We start from the raw sequence: 17,423 nt of genomic DNA on the forward strand, positions 1-17,423 counted from the left end.
ACACTTAATATTTTTCTACTCTGTGGTCCGGATGGGGAGAAGAGGAGACATCTGTATCAATAAACAAAGTCCTCTAGGAAGTTTTTCTTCTGAAAAAATTTCCCCCAGAGAATCCCTGAGTTATGCTAGACAGGGGCTTTTATATGGAAGATGTTCAGCACTACAGTTGTTCAGCCTTAAATACGGTTATCGGATTACTGAAATAAAATTAAAGATGGGTTAGAAGGTGCAGTTACAGGTTTCCAAAAATACTGAATAAGCCTTTAGTTTGCAGGAGGCTTGGAATGCATGGGTAGGCACATGCATGAATCTACATATTAAAGTCAACTCTTTGGTTTATCAGGTCAGCGTGAACTTTCCAGATTTCTGTAAGAGTCGACCCCTTTAGTGGATTGGATGAGCACCATCCATTTCTGTTTTCTGCCTTTTTAGCTTGTTTATCTTCCTGTTATGTTGTTTCAACAGAGCTTTTTGGATAAGATTGGTTTTCCATTTAGAATGCAGAAATTTGTGTGAAAATTAATGCACAGTGTTAATATTGGGTAAGATAAAGATATCTGCAGTTGGGGAAAGCAAGAGGTGATGTAGGTATGTATTGAATTTCTCTGTTGCCTTTCATCTGAGGCAGTGCACAACATTGCTCTAACTTGCTGCCTCCTGATGTCCTACAGTTGAGGCCCAGATTAAATAACAATTAAGTTTGTTGGTATTTGAACAGAAATATTTCTGATAAAGACTTGTACTCTAAAGTCCATTAGAAATTATGCCTAACTACTGTCATGCTTTGTCGTAGTATTAAGAGGAGGTGGAAAATAAAGGTGAATAAAAGGAAGGCTGAAAAAGTAATATGCAGCTGGTTATAAGGGAAAGAAAACACAAGGCATGGCTGAAGTAAGAAGTGGTAATTGCAGTACACAGATACAGTAAACTACCTAACAAGCCTGAAAGAGCTGCAGCAGAGGAAACAGATAAGGTACCAGGATACTGTGATGCTCTTAATTAGAGGGTAAGGAAACCATAGTTAACATGGCACGAAGTTGTGTCAGGTGGGGTTTATTATATAGCTGAGATAGAAGAATGGGTGAAGTTTACTGGGTCGATGGTTTGCTATGCAAACTCTTTTCATTATTGTACTGTTTTTGGAACATAAGTAACTGATACTATGGATTAGGCCATGGCACCATACTAGATCTAACAGATGTGAGGAAGGAAGCAGTCCTTCTCCTTGAATCTTCATTTCTTCAAGTTGCAGCAAGAAACCAGCATGCAGATGGAGAAACTTAATCAGAGGGAAGAAGGCATGAGTGGGAGATGTCCCAGAGAATACAGTACTTCTAGTCAAAACTAAGGAATTGGCAAACAGTAGAGAGCATTAGATAGTAAAGGATTTCAAGAGCAGGTGATAGCTTTCTGTACATCTGACTTATTTATGAAATAATTAAACAGCAAAGATTTTTCTGCTTTTTCCATTTAGCTTATATTACATGACTTTCTGGTAGTTAATTGACCTCTGTGAAAGACAAATCTGTTCATTGCTTGTGGAAGAATCTTCTCAAGTTTAGGAACTTGTAGCATAACCTTCTGGGAAAAAAAAAAAAGGTGAAATGTTAGTACATCAGGATAATAGAAAATCGTAAAAGAACAATTTGATTTCTAATTCTTTATTTTCAGTACAGAAATTTCCTATTTATTTTTGTAGGATTAGTGTCAGAAGTTGAATGCATGTGTTCTGGATGATGCATTAAGAACAATGACAGTTATTTTCTCCATTCTTTATGCAACAGAACAAGAAAGGTGGTCCTTTAGTTTCTTGGTCCTCAGGAAAACTCTTTTTCTGATGATCTTCCTAATGTTTGTAGGGAGGCCACCTGTATGGGGAAATAATACGCAACATTTCTGAGAGAATCCTGATGGACAAAGTAGGAATACAGCTTTTTGTGCTCAAAACACTGATATTAAATGCTGATGGGAGCGGGTTATGAGTATTCCTGATGTGTGTATATACAAACTATCATTGATCCTAGTCACATGGTAAGGACAAGGCTCAGAGGGAACAATACACAGTCTGTGTGTGGTAGTGAGAGGGGTGAAAGCAACTTCACAATTTCCAAGGAAATGAGAAGCGAAGAGCATGTTCAGCTTCATCAATTTTTAAAATAAAGTTGAAAGGCAGGAAGTGATCTTTGGTTATAGCAGCTGCTAAAATATTTTATAAAGTCTTGTGTTAAAATGAAATTTGCATCTATGTAAAACCGATGTGAAATGTTTTAAGTTTATTTTGTTAATAAAATCTGTTTGTACCACTTTTCTAAAAGATGTGGCCTGATGTAAGTCAATATGTAGAACTTACTAATATAAGTGAAGTTCTGAAGGCAGGGTCTCTTAGATTGGCAACACTGTGTTTCACATTTGTGAGTAATAACAACCCTAGTGCCTGGCAACACAGGGACAGAATTTAACTCATTATCCAACCCATTCACTGTGCCCAGAGTCTCTGAGGTAGAACTGTGCATGTACTAATAATGAGATATCAGTTGCTTTAAATATATTTAAATAGTGAAAAGCTTCTAGGGAGAAGGGTACTGTTGCAGAGAATGAGGTTGTGAAGGTACAGAGAACTGTCCCATTTATGAGCCAGTTATCTAAAACCAGAAAACCTCTTTCATTTTCTTGTAATAGTCTTGATTTTATGAAGCAAAGAAATATTCTGGGGAATGTCCTTTATGTTTTTAAAAATGTGGGTCTTCATCTGCTGAGAGCTTCTATTTAGCACTGTTTAGTAGTGGGGGAAACAGGGTTACGACAGTCTTATTTGGTCTCAAATTGGATTTCTATAAACGCAATAAGAAGTTGGGAAATACTTAGTGCATGGATTACATCAAATGCTCTATGAAAAGATTTCCAATTCCTTTTCTGGTGCAGAATTACCATTTAGCTGTGCTTGGTAGACTGCAGGGATCTTGTCCAAAATAATAGAAGTAATTGTATTTTGAATACTGAAACTGAGCTGATATTTTTAATACTAAAATTTCGTGTCGCTAGGATTTGATAGCTTAGATGCAGAGATTTCATTCTTTTAATAGATTTTAAAGGTGGTTTTTGTGTAATATGGAGCAGGTATTGCTAGGTCTGTCTGGGTAATGGTACCTTTCAAAGAATGAAAAAACCATCTGGTCCTTTCTGCTGGATAGTTTATTTCTGTTAGTTACTTTCTAAGTCTAAACAAGACTTTTGTCTGTACAGTTCCTTTCTGTGTTTTGTTTTTTTCTTGAGAGACTGACCTTTTTTATTCAAATACTGTTTCATTGGTATCGGTTCTAGTAGCAGAATCCAGTACTGCACTAAGAAAGCAGTTTTGAAAGAAAATAAGAGTATGTGTCACAATAATGTTCACCTGTTGGGCTGTATATCAATGTCTTAACACCACTGGAATATACAGTATGAGAAGGGTCATCTTATTACTAAGACACTGCTTATTAAACTGAATTTCACTTAATACTGGATTTTGCTTCAGAGGCAAGTGCATGTGACACAGACACAAAACATAAGCTGCCATTTTTATGAAATCATAACAGAATGGGCATTACTACAAGCAAGGAAGGGAAAGCTTTCTGCCTCCCACTCAGCTGTCATTTTGGCAGAATGTCACGGGAGAATTAGTGCTGCTGCTTATTCTCTGCTTGTTCTGCGAATAAATATGGGACTTCAGGCTACAGAGGAGTGAATCTAACATCACTCATCAGCACTGAATTTACTCAGACTTGCACATCTTGTGACTGCCAGGCTCAGAAAGGACTAACCATTACCAGCACTAAGAAGAATCTTTTCACAGAGCGAGAACTACAGTTATTTTTTCAGAGTTGCAGAAAATGCAATATGATATGTGTAAACAAATGGAATACATTATGTAGCCTTCGATCTTTGATATTCCCATTTTGGATTCTAGAAAACTAAGTGTACTTCTCAAGCTTAGTTTAAGTATACAGTTTAGCTTTGAAGTATATAGGATTTCAGTTTCTCTGGCATTTGGTTTGGCATCAGTTCTCTGATACTGTCTTTGCGCACTTAAAATAGTTGTTCCAGACTGTGTTGCACTTAAAACTTCTGAACATGAGTTAAAACCATTACTGGACCAACCTGATGGGTATATAAGCCACAACTCATTGCAACAACTTGCCAACTGATAACCTAAGTGTTGAGCTATGTCTATACTCGAGTATACACTTATGCTAATGTAAATAATTTTAGGATGGAGAGACCTGCACAATAACAACCGGCAGCATTTTGGTTTGCTTTTCTGAGTGGAGGAACAGTGGCATAGATCAGTAAGATACAAAGTAAGATGGCTTGAGATCTAATGCCTAGCTAGGTTCTAAACCTAAAACCTGTTAAGAGTAATGTGGTCAATTGTTACAGCTGAGGGAGTATGAACTCAGTTTCTGTAGTACATCAAGTCTAAAATGAAATTGAGTGGATCAAAAACCAGAAGGATGTTAACTGTTGCTGTAATTAATAGAAGTTTTATAGCAAAAAATCATATAGCCTGAAACACCATTGAATACTGGCCCACTTTTGTTTAAAATGGTTTACCGTAACTGCTTAAGTGACAGGACCTCCATAGTTAGGCATACTGATGAAGTCAAAGAGGATTTTGTATGATACCATGCTGAAGGTAGCAGATGACGTGGTATTACACATCTCCTCAATCGTCATGACGTTTGGTGAAAGGTTATCTGGCAAAGACCATCTTTGCTGAGAGTGGAGTACTGCCTTTTATTACTGGAAAAAGGAGCCATGAAAAACAAGCTGAAATTAAAATTGTAGTATTTAAGTATCTGTGGTGCAATTTCTCACACGCATGCACAGGCCTGTAGTGTCTTTAACTTTGGTCCCAGCCATGAGGTTATTATGAGCCTGCTTGTTTCATACAGATCAGAGAAATTGCTATAGGAAGAATGAAATTTCCTCAGGCTTGTAAGGATAGATGTACTTAATGAGCCATCTATCCTTATGTTCACTTGTATAAGTATATAACTCCACAATTTATCTGAAGTGCCACAGGGAAGGGCATTCATTTGCTCTAGTTGAGAAACCGTTGCACTTTTTCAGATGCCTTCTGTCTGGTGTTAGTCTGCACTGTTAGACTGCACTGCCCATAGATTTATTCTTGAATGCTTCTTCTAGGGGATTAAAAAGACTTCATTTTGTGCTATTTCTACAAAGCTGCCTTTTGTATTAGAGCTGGATTTTCTTAAACATCATCCCCATAGTACCTGTTACCTACCCAACCTTTTTTTAAAGTAAAAATACAGACTACAAACTCAAACAGCTGAAATATAGCTCAATTTCTGCTTTTGTATTCAGTAGTGTGCTTCTGTGGGGTTTTAAGTTTTCTTCATGAATACTTTGCTACATCCTTATCCTGGGAGAGAGATCAGTTCTGGAAGGAGATTCTAAAATAGTTTCATGAATTGATTTGTTTATTCATCTGTCTTTTGGGTTGTTTTTTTTCAACCTATCACTAAACTGGTACTTACTGTTCTAATTTGGTATAGCTTACATACTTGATCTGTTACTAAACTATCAAGTAGTAGTGACAACTTTTATGTCTGAAAAACACATGAAAACAGTATTTTACTGAACTGCAAATAAATCTGAGATACCCCTGAAGGATATGCTTACTGTTGCCTTTTTAATAAGGCAATGTATTTCTTTAAAAACCAAATGAACTGTATTAGCTTTATTTCTAGTACATGCAGAACCTCATTTCATTTTTATATAAAAGCATTTTCATTTATATAAATGCAAAAGATTGTAGTATTACATGGTATTTAGTCCTTGTGTCCCTTGAAGGGAGAACGAATGGTAATCATCACAACTGAAGTGATGCAGTAAGCTAATTACTGCAGAGCGCGAGTTAAGTCTCTTGCCCGTGGCTATGCAGAGTGAGTGCTGATGCTCGAACATTGATCGAGGGGTGCTATATGTATTGAAAATAAGCTCCTGTCTGCCTTCTCAGTGGTTTAAAACCTACCTAACGTACGCAGGCATGCGCCTGTGTGCAGTAGCAGAAATCATATTCCGTATTTTACGTCATGGATGCGCAGCAGGCAGTAACAGGTTTTGGACAGCGCAGGCCTTCAGCGGTGCGCGCCGGTGGGGACGGCCGCAGCGCTGTCCTGCGGGGAGGAGGGCGTCCTCACATTGGCATTGCGCTTGAGCTCGCCTTGTCTCCTTCCCATTGACTGCCCGGCTCCCAACCACGGGTCCCGCCGGCGCGGTTGGCTACGGGAGAGCGCTCAGCCCCTCCGGGCGCTGGTGGACCGCGGGGCAGCCCGCCGCAGTGCCGGCGCCCCGAAGCTGCTCGCAGGCCCGCCCCGGGCCGTGCCGGTCCCGGTGCTGAGAGCCGCAGCTCCCGGCCTGCCCGCCGGCGCGGCTCCGCCTCCGGCGCTGGCGCGGGGCGGCGACGCAGCCGTTGCCCGCGGAGGGGGCGGGCGCATCCTCCGGGGCGTGCCTCCCCATTGGCTGCGCCGCCGCGCCGGGCGGCACGTGACCGGCGGGGCGGTATTGGCCGCGGCGCTGGCGCAGCCGGTGGGTGCGGGCGGGGCCGGCCGGGCGCTAGCGGCGGGATGGAGGCGCAGCGGCCGCTGCCATGGGGTGAGTGCCGCGGCGGCTCCGTGGGGCCGCCGTGCCCGGGCGGCAGCGGCGGGCGAGGCGGCTCCCTCCGCCTGTGACAGGGAGGCGGCGGCGCCGCCGCCGGGAAGGGAGAAGAAAGCGGCTTTTGTGGCTAAAAAAAAACCAAAAAAAAACCCCAAAAAGCGGGCTGCGGGAAAAGGGCTGCCGGCGCGGGGAGGAGGAAAACCCGCGGCCGGGCATGGCGGGGAGCCACTGCGGGCGGGACCGAGCCCCAGCCCGCCCCGCAGGCGAGGGGCACAAAGCCGCCGCGGAGCCCTGGCGCGGCCGTGCACCCCGCAGCGCGGGCTCCGGGGCCAGGCGGGAGGCGGGCGGCCCCTGCCCGGTGTGCGGAGGTGCTCCTCGGGGCCGGGGGGGGGCGGCGAGGCGCTGCCCGAGGGTGGCACCGGCCCGGCTTTGTTAGTGACGGGGGGCGGCGGTGTCTCCGCTGCCGCAGCGCGTCCCCTTCGCCGGGAAGGGCGAGCCGCGGGGGGACGGGAGGCCGGGCGCGCGGCGGAGGGCCGCGCCGAGCGGGCCTGGCGAGGAGCGCTCTGGGGGCAGTGCTGCGCGTTCGGTGCGCCCTGGGATCCGCTGACTTCTTACAAATTTATTTACCATCACAAAGAGATGCTTGGGTCCGCGACTTAACCTGAATGCTGTGGGAAATCTTAATAAATTATGTATGAAGCAATGGGTTCTTTCTTTCCCTTTGTCAGATACGCAGCTTTTATTCTAATAATTAGGTCATTGCCAGCAGAACGCTCCTTGCTTCTGCAAAAATGTGTGGCGATTTTTGGAAGATGCATGTGCTGCCAAATTATTTCATCCTATTCGCTGTTTAGTCCAGATTTAAAATCCTTCCTGTTGACTTACACGGAGGACCCCAGCTATGAGCCGTAAAGAGCATTTTTCATTTGGTAGGATTTTCTTCAAGGGATCGGCAGAGCCCAGTTTTGGCTTCATTTGGATAGTCATACACTGAAAGATGCCTTTTAAAGGCCTAGCAAGAAAGCCTAGCAAGCTTCTTAATTAGCATAGAAGTCTTTTCAGTAAATTACTGTGCATACATGAATAATAGAATATAGATCAATTTCAGTTTTTAAATACTTCCCCCCTCTGCTGTTTGTTCTGTTGAAAGTGCTCCTTAATGTTCTTTCTACTCTGTTTTTACTATTCAGTTAATTTTTCTGTTACTTCTAATGCAATTAATACATTTATGAATATTTTGTCAGAATTACAGTTCTTTGAAAATACATGTAAACATATGTACTGAAAGGAGTTTCCTGGAACCAGACTTTTCTGTATTTTTAAGGAAACTCGGAAGTAACTGGTAAAATATTTCTTCTTCATTCTCGGTTCTGTTAAATGCAGTGATGCATGAAAAAGGTCTGATGAAGACAAGTCTCACTTACCGAGTTTAAATTTCTAAACATCCCCTCAAAACCTTTTCTGTATATATACTATTATTTTTTAGAATCATAGATTTCCTGTCTATCAGTAAGAGAGGCTTTGGATGATGTTAAATTTTAAAACATTGGTTGAGGACTTACCACTTGGAGTAATTGGTTTCAAAAGATAAATGGGTGATACTAGATGTTTCTCCTGTAACATTTTGAATGTTTGTTACAGTTGCTTAAACATTAGAACATACAGTAGATGCAGAGGTGCTTTCACTACTTTTTTTGTGAAAGAAAAAAGGGTGACAAAAGCACAGTAGTGATTATGACTGTTATTATGGTGACGCTTCTTCCTGTATCTTTTTAAGTCTTACAAAGAAATTATCTTAGTATTGTTTTGTGTAACAAGCAGATTAGTTCCTGGAAGAAACAGTAGTCACACTCTTAAAAATGGTAGCTTGAATAAAAGATCACTTTTAAATATAATACTTTAAATTATTTATGAGTGCAGACTTTCCTAAACATCTTCCCTCAAATGCTATCGTGATGCTTGCCAAAACATTTGCACAAAATATTTGGGTATGATAAATGTTCTGATGCATGTTGTCATAGTACACTGTTAGTATATCATCAGCATGGAATAATACAGTGTAAGTTGGAAATGCATATGTCTAAAATAGGTTCATCTGGTTTCTATATTCTTATGTTGGATTTCAGTATGTGTAAAATGTTTATGTTGATGAAACATGATTAATTATTGTTTCATCAATGTAATGAAATCCTATTTAAAATTGTCTCTACTACTAATGATATGCTGTGACAGTAAGTTATTGTCAGCGAAGTGCAGACCAAGTCTCCACTGGTGATTTTCCAAATTTTGTGCAGGACCTGTGTGAACAGATGCTGATATATTCCCTTCAGCACATCCTGATAGGTGATCTGATATGGGGGACTGTTTCTTTATTATAAAGTAATATTTTTTTCTTTTTTTTTAGAGCTGATTTATTTAATATTAATGGTTTGGGGTTTATTTTGTGTTTTCAGTTAAAATAGGAAAATAAAGACCTGTCTCAGACTTCTTAATAGCTTAAACTTTCTAGAATTGAATCCTTAAAAGATTATGAGAAATACAAAAGTTAACAAGAGCAAGTCGTATGCAGTGAGGACATACACAATTAGCCATGAATAGCAAAGATGATCATAATGAAGAATGAGTGGTCAGGCTTGTGAATCATCCCTGGTCCAATGTAAGTTATGATTCAAATGATGTCTGGACTACTTTGTGTTCAATGTAGTATTTAAATGCAAATCATGTTTCCTATTTTCACAGTCGTATTCTGAATGTGGCATGACTAACCAGCTAAGGAACTTCCCAACCCAGAGTTATAAAGGAAGAAGTGGGGCTTTTTTCTTGGCAGTGTAATAAAAGCTGAACTTGACTGTTCATAGCCTGAAATGTATGACTTATGGATTTCACTCTTTTTTTTTATATTAATAGGAATGGTTTTTTCATTGTTAGCATTCTTTAGTGAAATCCTAAATATGAGGTCATTTCTATTTCACAAACACATGCACTTGAACCCCATCATACTTCACCTCTAATGAGGAAGGCAAGCCAAGAGTTCAGACCATCATCTTCTCTTTCCTTCTCCTCCTGGTCTTTTAAGGAATGCAGAAGACATGGATCACTTACTATTTCAATTATTTTGATGGTTGGTGAGTACAGACCAAATATTGAACTTAAGTATCCCAAAATATAACAGTGGATTGAAAGCACTTGCCAAGTTATGAATTGATTTATGGAAGAACAAAACAAAAAAACTTTCTACCATACCCCCTAGTCAAAAGGATTTGGGAAGGTCAGGTATAGTAGCACTTCAGTGTTTTAGTCTGCTGCCCACGAAAATAACCTTCATGCAGAAGTGGGCAGAAAAGCTAAGAGGAAAATCCTCTTGATGCAGCTGAGGTTTAGAGAAAATTGTGTGGCCCCCTTTTAAAGGGACTGACCCTTTTACACGTTGTATTAGGATAACTGATAATAGTAATGGCTTTTCACCTGGCCCTTGTTTTTTCTACACAGCTGAAAGCCCCAGGAATTCAGAGGGTACCTAAGCTAGAGATTATAGTTTGGTATAATTTGCTGACAATTTTTTTCAATGTCAGCTTTTTCAAATATATTAAAAGGAGTAGTGTTACATACCTTGCAATTCACTTTCTGATATCAAAGCCCTTGTTGCTAAAACAAGCTGATGAATAGCAGTTTTCTGTGATGGCTGTTTTCTACTCCTTCCTGCATTCCTTTGATGACCTGAGCATTCTGATACAGAAGGAATGAGAGCATGAGCAGAAGGTACTAGATCTGCTGTTCCACTCATGGGCAATTCTCATTCTGTACCGAGTCTTTTCTTAATTCTCTCTAACCATACCCAAAGCTGTACAGTATTTTCAGACTCCTCATTATATGTGTGCGCCCACGTAGCTCGGATGAGGAAAAATCAAACAAAATAGCCTCCCTTCTAACTGCTGCAGACTAGAAGTTTCGGGGTTTGTTCTTAAATGCAGCTAGGGATAGGAGGATTAAATATGCCATTTTAATAAAGCATAGGCTTATCAGGTGGAAATTACATAGTTGTTCAGTGTGGTGCTGGAGGAGGCAGAAATACAATTTTTCTGCTCTATCTGGAAAGAATCAGGATAATGGGCTTTTACAATCTGAGGCCAATGGAGTATTTTTCAGTGAGTAGAAAAGGAGAGTATTAAACAATGCCTGTGAAAGATAAACATTTTCAAATAAGCAAGCCTGGAAAGCTTGCCCCAAACTGAAATGGATAAGACAGTCCCTGGCCCACTGATACTCATTTTTTGTAAGTTCTTAAACATAGCACTTAAAGTGCTGATACTTTGCCAGAGTGGAAAAAGGACAAGCAGAAGGATGTTTATATATAAACCATTTAACCTGAAGACAAGCTTCAAACAAAGTAGTGGAAAACCTGATACAGGATTTAATCAAGAGAGAAATTGAATTAATGCAAATTGGCATGGTTTGATATGTTCAAAATAAGAACAGCAAAAAAGAAAATGCTCACTTGAGTGTATTGATAAAGGTAACTACATGAAAATGGTCCATTTAAGACTGAAGTTAGTAAGCGGGGCTGGCTTACCTTAGAACAGCTGTGCCAAATTTTTGCCCCTGTCTGTCAGCCTTGCCCCTCTTTTGGAAATAGCCATGTAACAGCTGCTGAGCCATTGTGGTTAGTGTCCCAGCATAGCAAATTAAACCAACACCTATTTCAGATTACCTCGGTAGTCAGACGGTAATCTGCAGCGGTTTAGGCAGCTGCCACTTGAGCAGCTGAGCCCTTCTCTCTTCCCTGGGTGGGAACCTTGCGGAGATGGGTAGGGCAGACAGCTGGGGGCAGGCACCGGTGCAGTCCTCCCAGCTGTCCCGGCATTAGCACTAACTGCTTCCAACTCAGAACCCCTAGACCTAGTGCTTCCAAAAAAAATCTCTTTTTAAATGTATTTAAGCTAAACTAATTGGAAATATCTCATGGCAGTATGGCTGTTTTTTTCCCTGCTGTATTCAGTGTGATGTGCCCTTGAAGAAACAATTCCCCATTAGTCACATGGGAATGAATGACAAAAATTGACAGAATGGTAAAGAACAATAAGGTCAAGGTATTTGGCTCAGCACTGAATAATTGCATAAAATTTCTGGATGTAGAAAGAAATCAGAGTTGATGGTCCTTTCCAACCTGACTAAATGATAATTAGATATTCATGAATTTTAGATACAATAGTTACAAGTTGTTACACTAAAATAAATTACATTGTGAAAAATTTTCTATTAGAGAGCACAGGAGCACATCTGCTTAACTGCTGGTTGTAGCAGAATACTAAATTCTGTTTGCTTATTAGAGAGTTGAACATCTGATTTACTACTGTCAACAAAACTCATAATCCAAAATAAATTACACAAACAGGAGCCTTGGTTGACACTGGTGTTTTTTGTATTGGGACTTATTGAAGAAAGTAGTTTTTCCTTTTTCCATTGATTTTGATGTCTGAAGTGGCCATACCACTTACTTGCTAATAAAAAGCAAAAAAAGCCCAACAAACCAACTCAAAAAATCACCCTTGGGCAGTTACTGTGGGTGACAGAATAATTATTCCATTAAAGATGTCTAAAATCAAAACAAATAGGTTATCTAAAAATGTTATGTAGCTTTACAGTGCCAGGTATCTGTCTCTATTGTTGAAAAAAACATGTGGTAGGGTTTTATATCTTAGATTATTCTTAACCTCTGTTCTAAAAAAACTAAGACTAATGTGTTTTACAAAAGTTGCTTTATAAAAATAGAATGCTCCAGTAACAGTGATAGCTTTTATGGATGAAAAAATAGTAATGCGAGTCTGAAATATTTTCATAATGAAATTTAATTAATATATCACAAATTTTGGAGGTTCTTAAGTGGAACCTCTTTAGGGCATGTTGAGTATATATGCTTATTGATTTCAAAGAAAAAAGACTCAGATCAATAAAAATTTTTAAGTTTTCAGAGAATATTGGGGGTTTTGCCTATCTCTTGGGATTTGAGACTAAAAAGTACATAAAAGTTCCTGATTTCTGGGCAGCTGTTACTAGTATAGTTGTCTTAATGTAGAAAAATGCCTATCTATATCTTAACAGTACATTTGCATAAATCTAGGCTTCTCATTAGTTTTTATTTTAGTGTGCAAGAGAGTTATATCCAGCTTGAAATTCCTCTTTGAAGTGTGTATTCGTGCAAACTGCTGATTCAGTCAAGCATGAAATTTCTTCTCATAATTTTGCCTTACTTTGTTAAGAGATGGAGAAGAAACCTCTTAATGATGGGAAATACAGATCAGGGAAGTAGGAGACCTAGATTTAGGTGCTTCTTACAATAAGAGAAATGGAATAATTTCAAAGTTTCTGTATTCCAAGAGGGTTATTTCTTGGAGTAAATCCAGAGAAAGGGGTATCTCCATTCCTACCTTTGAATGATGACCACTCTGCGAAGAAGCAGCGCAGATAAAGTGCAAAAAGGAGCACAGGTGGGTGGCATTGCAGGTGTCTTGCATTTTCCCATGGGCTGGGTAAAATGTGAAATGGGTATTGGAGCCCAGAGTTTTTCCTCTTCCCTTCCTAGTCCTTACTGTAGTGGTTTCTTACTGGGAGGAAAAGTAATTTTTTCTTGATTCATCTGATTCTGGCCCCAATAATCTTGAATATGTTTGTGCATGTGTGTGCAGTGGTACAGCTTCAGGCTAGTGGGCCCTCTGTAAACTATTCCTTGCTTTCCTTTGGACTAGTTACTGATTACTTCCACTGTGAATGAGGTGCTACGTGGCTGTGAACCCTGTCTGGCTGAGGGGTCTAGGGTTTGACTCATTCCCCAAGGCATGTGTTTTGACCACTGAGAAATTACAAGAAGGAGATGCAGCAATGCAGTCAATGTCTATTGATGCCACAAGTTCTGTGTTTAAAAATAAAGTAGTTTTTTTGTATTCAAATAATTTGGAGCATAAATCCAAGGATTAGTTTTGGGACCTGAACTCTGATCTGATGTGTCTAGTTTGAGGCTATTGGTAAAAACCTATTTCCAGGAGAGAGGCAGATTTTAATTTCGAGGGTGTTAGCTCAATATACGTGAAACAGCTTGTGTGTAACAGAGCTTTGTGATTTTACTCTACAAACTTAAGTGCCTGAGAAGTGTCTCAGTGTTCAGCATCAGAAAGCCTAAGCTGCTTTGTGGTCATGCATTACCTGTGTCCGTTTCCCCCATTTTAAAATTAAATAATGATGTCTTTTGTGAAATGGCTTTGGCATTTCTTTATTTCAGGAGAAAAAGATACAAATAGCTTGGAGATACGAAAATGAATATTCTTCTGTATTTGAAGTTAAGGAATATGGGATTGGATTTCTGAACTACTAAGTCCAGTTAGTTCCTTCCTGTGCAGTGAGCTAGGCAAGGATGTTGCTGAATTTACAACTTTTAATGGATGTTGCTAGCCTACGTTCATAAATGACCGATTTATACCCCTTTGTTCTGTGTCAGTATTATGTTTTAAGATAAATATTTTCTCCCTCTTGAGCGTTTTGCCCTCCCTAATAACAAAGTGTAGCTGTGTTGTTCCAGCCTTTGTTGTGCTGAGGCAGCACAGGCTTGCTCATGAAGTCTCCTCTCATATGAGAGACCCGTTAGTCCCCTGATCACTTAGCTTCTTTCTCTGCACCCACTTAAATTCACTTTTCTTACACATGTCTTTGTAAAATGGCTTGGTAACTCCAGGGACTGTGTTTGCTTTCCTTGTGCCAGCCTTGTGTTGGCAGTGCCCTGCAGGCTGGCTGCCGAGAGGCTCCAGTTGTTTTTCCCCACTCACTGCTTCCAGGTGATGAGGTTCCTATATGGGTGACCTTACACTGTTATGCTATTTAATTCCACCCTGTTTCTACAGCTCCGTTTCTCAGTTCATCAAATTCCTTGTGTATTACATGGAGTCCTCTGACCCTGTGAAGCCTCTTGAATTTATTGGCACAAGTTTTGGTGCCACTTCTTGTGCCAAGGTCAATAATGAAACATTTAAAAATATGTGTCACAGGCTAGTTTTGGGGAACTTTGCAAACAACCTGCCTTTGGCCCAACAATTTGGCTTTCAGCACTGCCCGGTGTCATCTTAAGCCACTCCTTAACTGTGTACAGTTTTTCTGCTCATCTCTGTTATAACCATGGGTAGTTTTACATGTGGCTCTGTATCAAACACCTTGGTGCAGCCAGGCTAGTTGAGATCCATTATTTCTAAAACGTAGTTTACTGTTCTCCTCAAATACATGGTACTCCTTCCTTTATGGGCAGGAAAAAGGAGAATTACCTTGGAAGGACAGGGAGGCAGGTGTGCATCTCTGTGCGCCCAAGAAGTCCAGATGCCTCAGCCAGTGGGGTGGCAGGCAGCGCTGGAAGCAGATGCCTCGGTGGCTCACAGTGTGTTGGTGACGTGAGACTGGCTGCCTTCAGTCCAGTTTGCAGTGTGGATGTACTGACTGCAAACACACTTTGCCCAAACCTTGCCATGCTCGCAAAAGATATGGTGTATGCTTCCCCCCCCCCACCCCCAGGAGGTTCTCTTTAAAATGTATGCCGCATCCTGAGGTGCTGATGTGAATGCCTGGGTAGCGAGAGCAGCTGCCAGGCGTTGCTGCGATCCTGCTGGTGCAGGCACCTTTCGGGCCAGCAGAGCTGCAGTTGGGCAGCATTGCTCCAGCCGTGTGCCAGACTGGCAGGAGTGTCTGCTGGTGGCACTGTCCCTCGTTGCCCATTTGGGCATCTATTTAACTACAAAATGAAGATGTTTTGGGTTACACAGCTTGTGGTAATCACCTACCTCAGTTGTTTTTTATCTGAAAACCCACAGAGTAAAGTTTGACATCTGAATAAATCAGGAAGTGACTCCTACTCTGGGGCAGAATACTGTCTTAGTGGTGATGTCCTACTTCCATTTTATGAAAATAAAATACACAAGCAGAACCTTAGGAACTTAGATGAGGAGGCGAAGAAGACAAACCAAACCTCCCTCTCCTTCAGAAACTGGGTCCTTACTCATTTAACATAAGTACATTTAAGCTTATTTTGCATTTAAAATAGAACTATGCAGTTGCTGTGTTTCTGTTGTAGCTCCAACCCCTCATTTAGTTTTCTCCATTTTCTTCATTGTGTGTATGCATCTGTTCCTTCATGTGGACAGAAAGTGGAAAAATTTGGTATTTTTTATCATTGCCTGTCCTTTCATAGTAATAATGAATTAAAGTAATGGGAGAAAAAGATATTCTACCTAGAATTAAAATGAATGTCAAATACGTGGCATGCAGCAGCTTAGGTGTAAATTAATAACAGCGTGATATACTTGAGTTGAAACCAACAGATTCTACTAATTTTACAATATAATACTAATTTATGACAGGTAATGTGAAAATGTTTCCACTTCTACCTACCTTTCCTTGGGCTTGTGCAGAATTGTCCATGCAGTATATGTTCTGAAAAGAAATGTGAACTACAACTGTTGGTATTATTAATAAGAAGGGAAGCTGTCACCTATTAAATAAAAACATACATGAAATGGAACAGAACCAGTCTGCCTTTATTATTATTATTTTTTCCTTTTCCTTTTTTTTTTTGTTACAAATCTCTTTGACAGCTCTCTACCTTTTAGGTGAAACAGCAGGATGGTAAAAGCACAGAATTCACAGAATAGAGTACATGCTTCAGATGGTCTTCATTTCTCTAAAAATGAGGTCTCCCGTAAAGCATGACCAAATTTTGAAAGAGAAATGTGTTAGGGATTTTTTTTCTTCGGGTTATGGGTAGTGTCATGGAGATCACAGTTCTGTAAGGGGCAGGCTTCTTCCTTCTCCCATCTTTGATGATGACAGGTGCTTAGGGCGTGAAGACTTGCTTCTTGGAAAGGAGATAAACTAGTCATACTAAATGCACTACAGCTTTTGTGGTTATTCCTGTCTTCAATGGTATATATTCTTCTTTACAGTTCATTGAGTTTAAATTTAGAAAGATTAAACACAATTTTCAAAATTTGTGTTGGGGAACTAAATGCTTTTTGAATAATTTTACGTATTTTTAGTAGACTGGATAATTCAATTAAGATTCGTCTGGAAGAGCAAAGTTGATTACATAAAGAGTTACATGAGCAGTAAGGTCAAAGCCTTAGTGAAAGGATACACAGAAATGCTAAATAAGAGCTTTTTAATTGTTTCTTCTTCTCCAAAGTACCACCATAATGATGAAAAGGAATGTTTTCCCGTAAGCTTGTTATTTTTTTTTCCTTTGAGTTACAGGCTGCATACTTAGGAAATTCCTGCAATGACATTGGAAGGGTGACTTGTACGATTATGAAGTGCTAGGCTTCCTTTTATTCATTTGAATGGCTGATGAATAAGAAATTGATAGCTTCCACTGTAAAGAGCTTCAGACGTGGTTAGCCATGTCCATTAGTAGATGAACAACTTTGATGGTTTTTGGTTTGGAAAGTGGGAAACAATTTGAATTTTACAGTTTAAATTGGAGTATTTGTTTCTTTCTCTGTTGTAATGGCTGAATAATTGTGATGGTGTTCTGAGTGTGTTACAGTATGTCTTGATATCACGAATAGCCTTTTATCTTTTTATTCTACTGTGCAATATGACTACTTCTTGTGTTGAAATTTTGTGAGTATATTTGTTATAATCTTTATGCCTTGGAGGTATTTTTGCAACAGACTTGATTACTACTGCATTTGGTACTTTTTTCCCTGTTAAAATTCCTCAATATTTACTGTTTGACT

At 40.1% G+C, this 17,423-nt stretch overlaps 1 protein-coding gene across 9 annotated transcripts in view; it reads left to right on the forward strand.

The window, feature by feature from the left end:
• The window catches only part of APC (APC regulator of WNT signaling pathway), a 102,715-nt gene that overhangs the window by 19,939 nt on the left and 65,353 nt on the right, over positions 1-17,423 (forward strand). For 2 of the 9 annotated variants that reach the window (XM_054809535.1, XM_054809539.1), the window contains exon 1: positions 6,556-6,657. The exons of the other annotated variants lie outside the window; for them this stretch is intronic. The gene's annotated coding sequence lies outside the window, so the exon portion shown is untranslated. Of the gene's footprint in view, positions 1-6,555; positions 6,658-17,423 lie in introns of those variants that run through there. 9 annotated transcript variants of the gene reach the window in all.

The sequence above is a fragment of the Grus americana genome, chromosome Z (assembly GCF_028858705.1).
Source record: "Grus americana isolate bGruAme1 chromosome Z, bGruAme1.mat, whole genome shotgun sequence".
Classification (NCBI taxonomy): Eukaryota; Metazoa; Chordata; class Aves; order Gruiformes; family Gruidae; genus Grus; species Grus americana.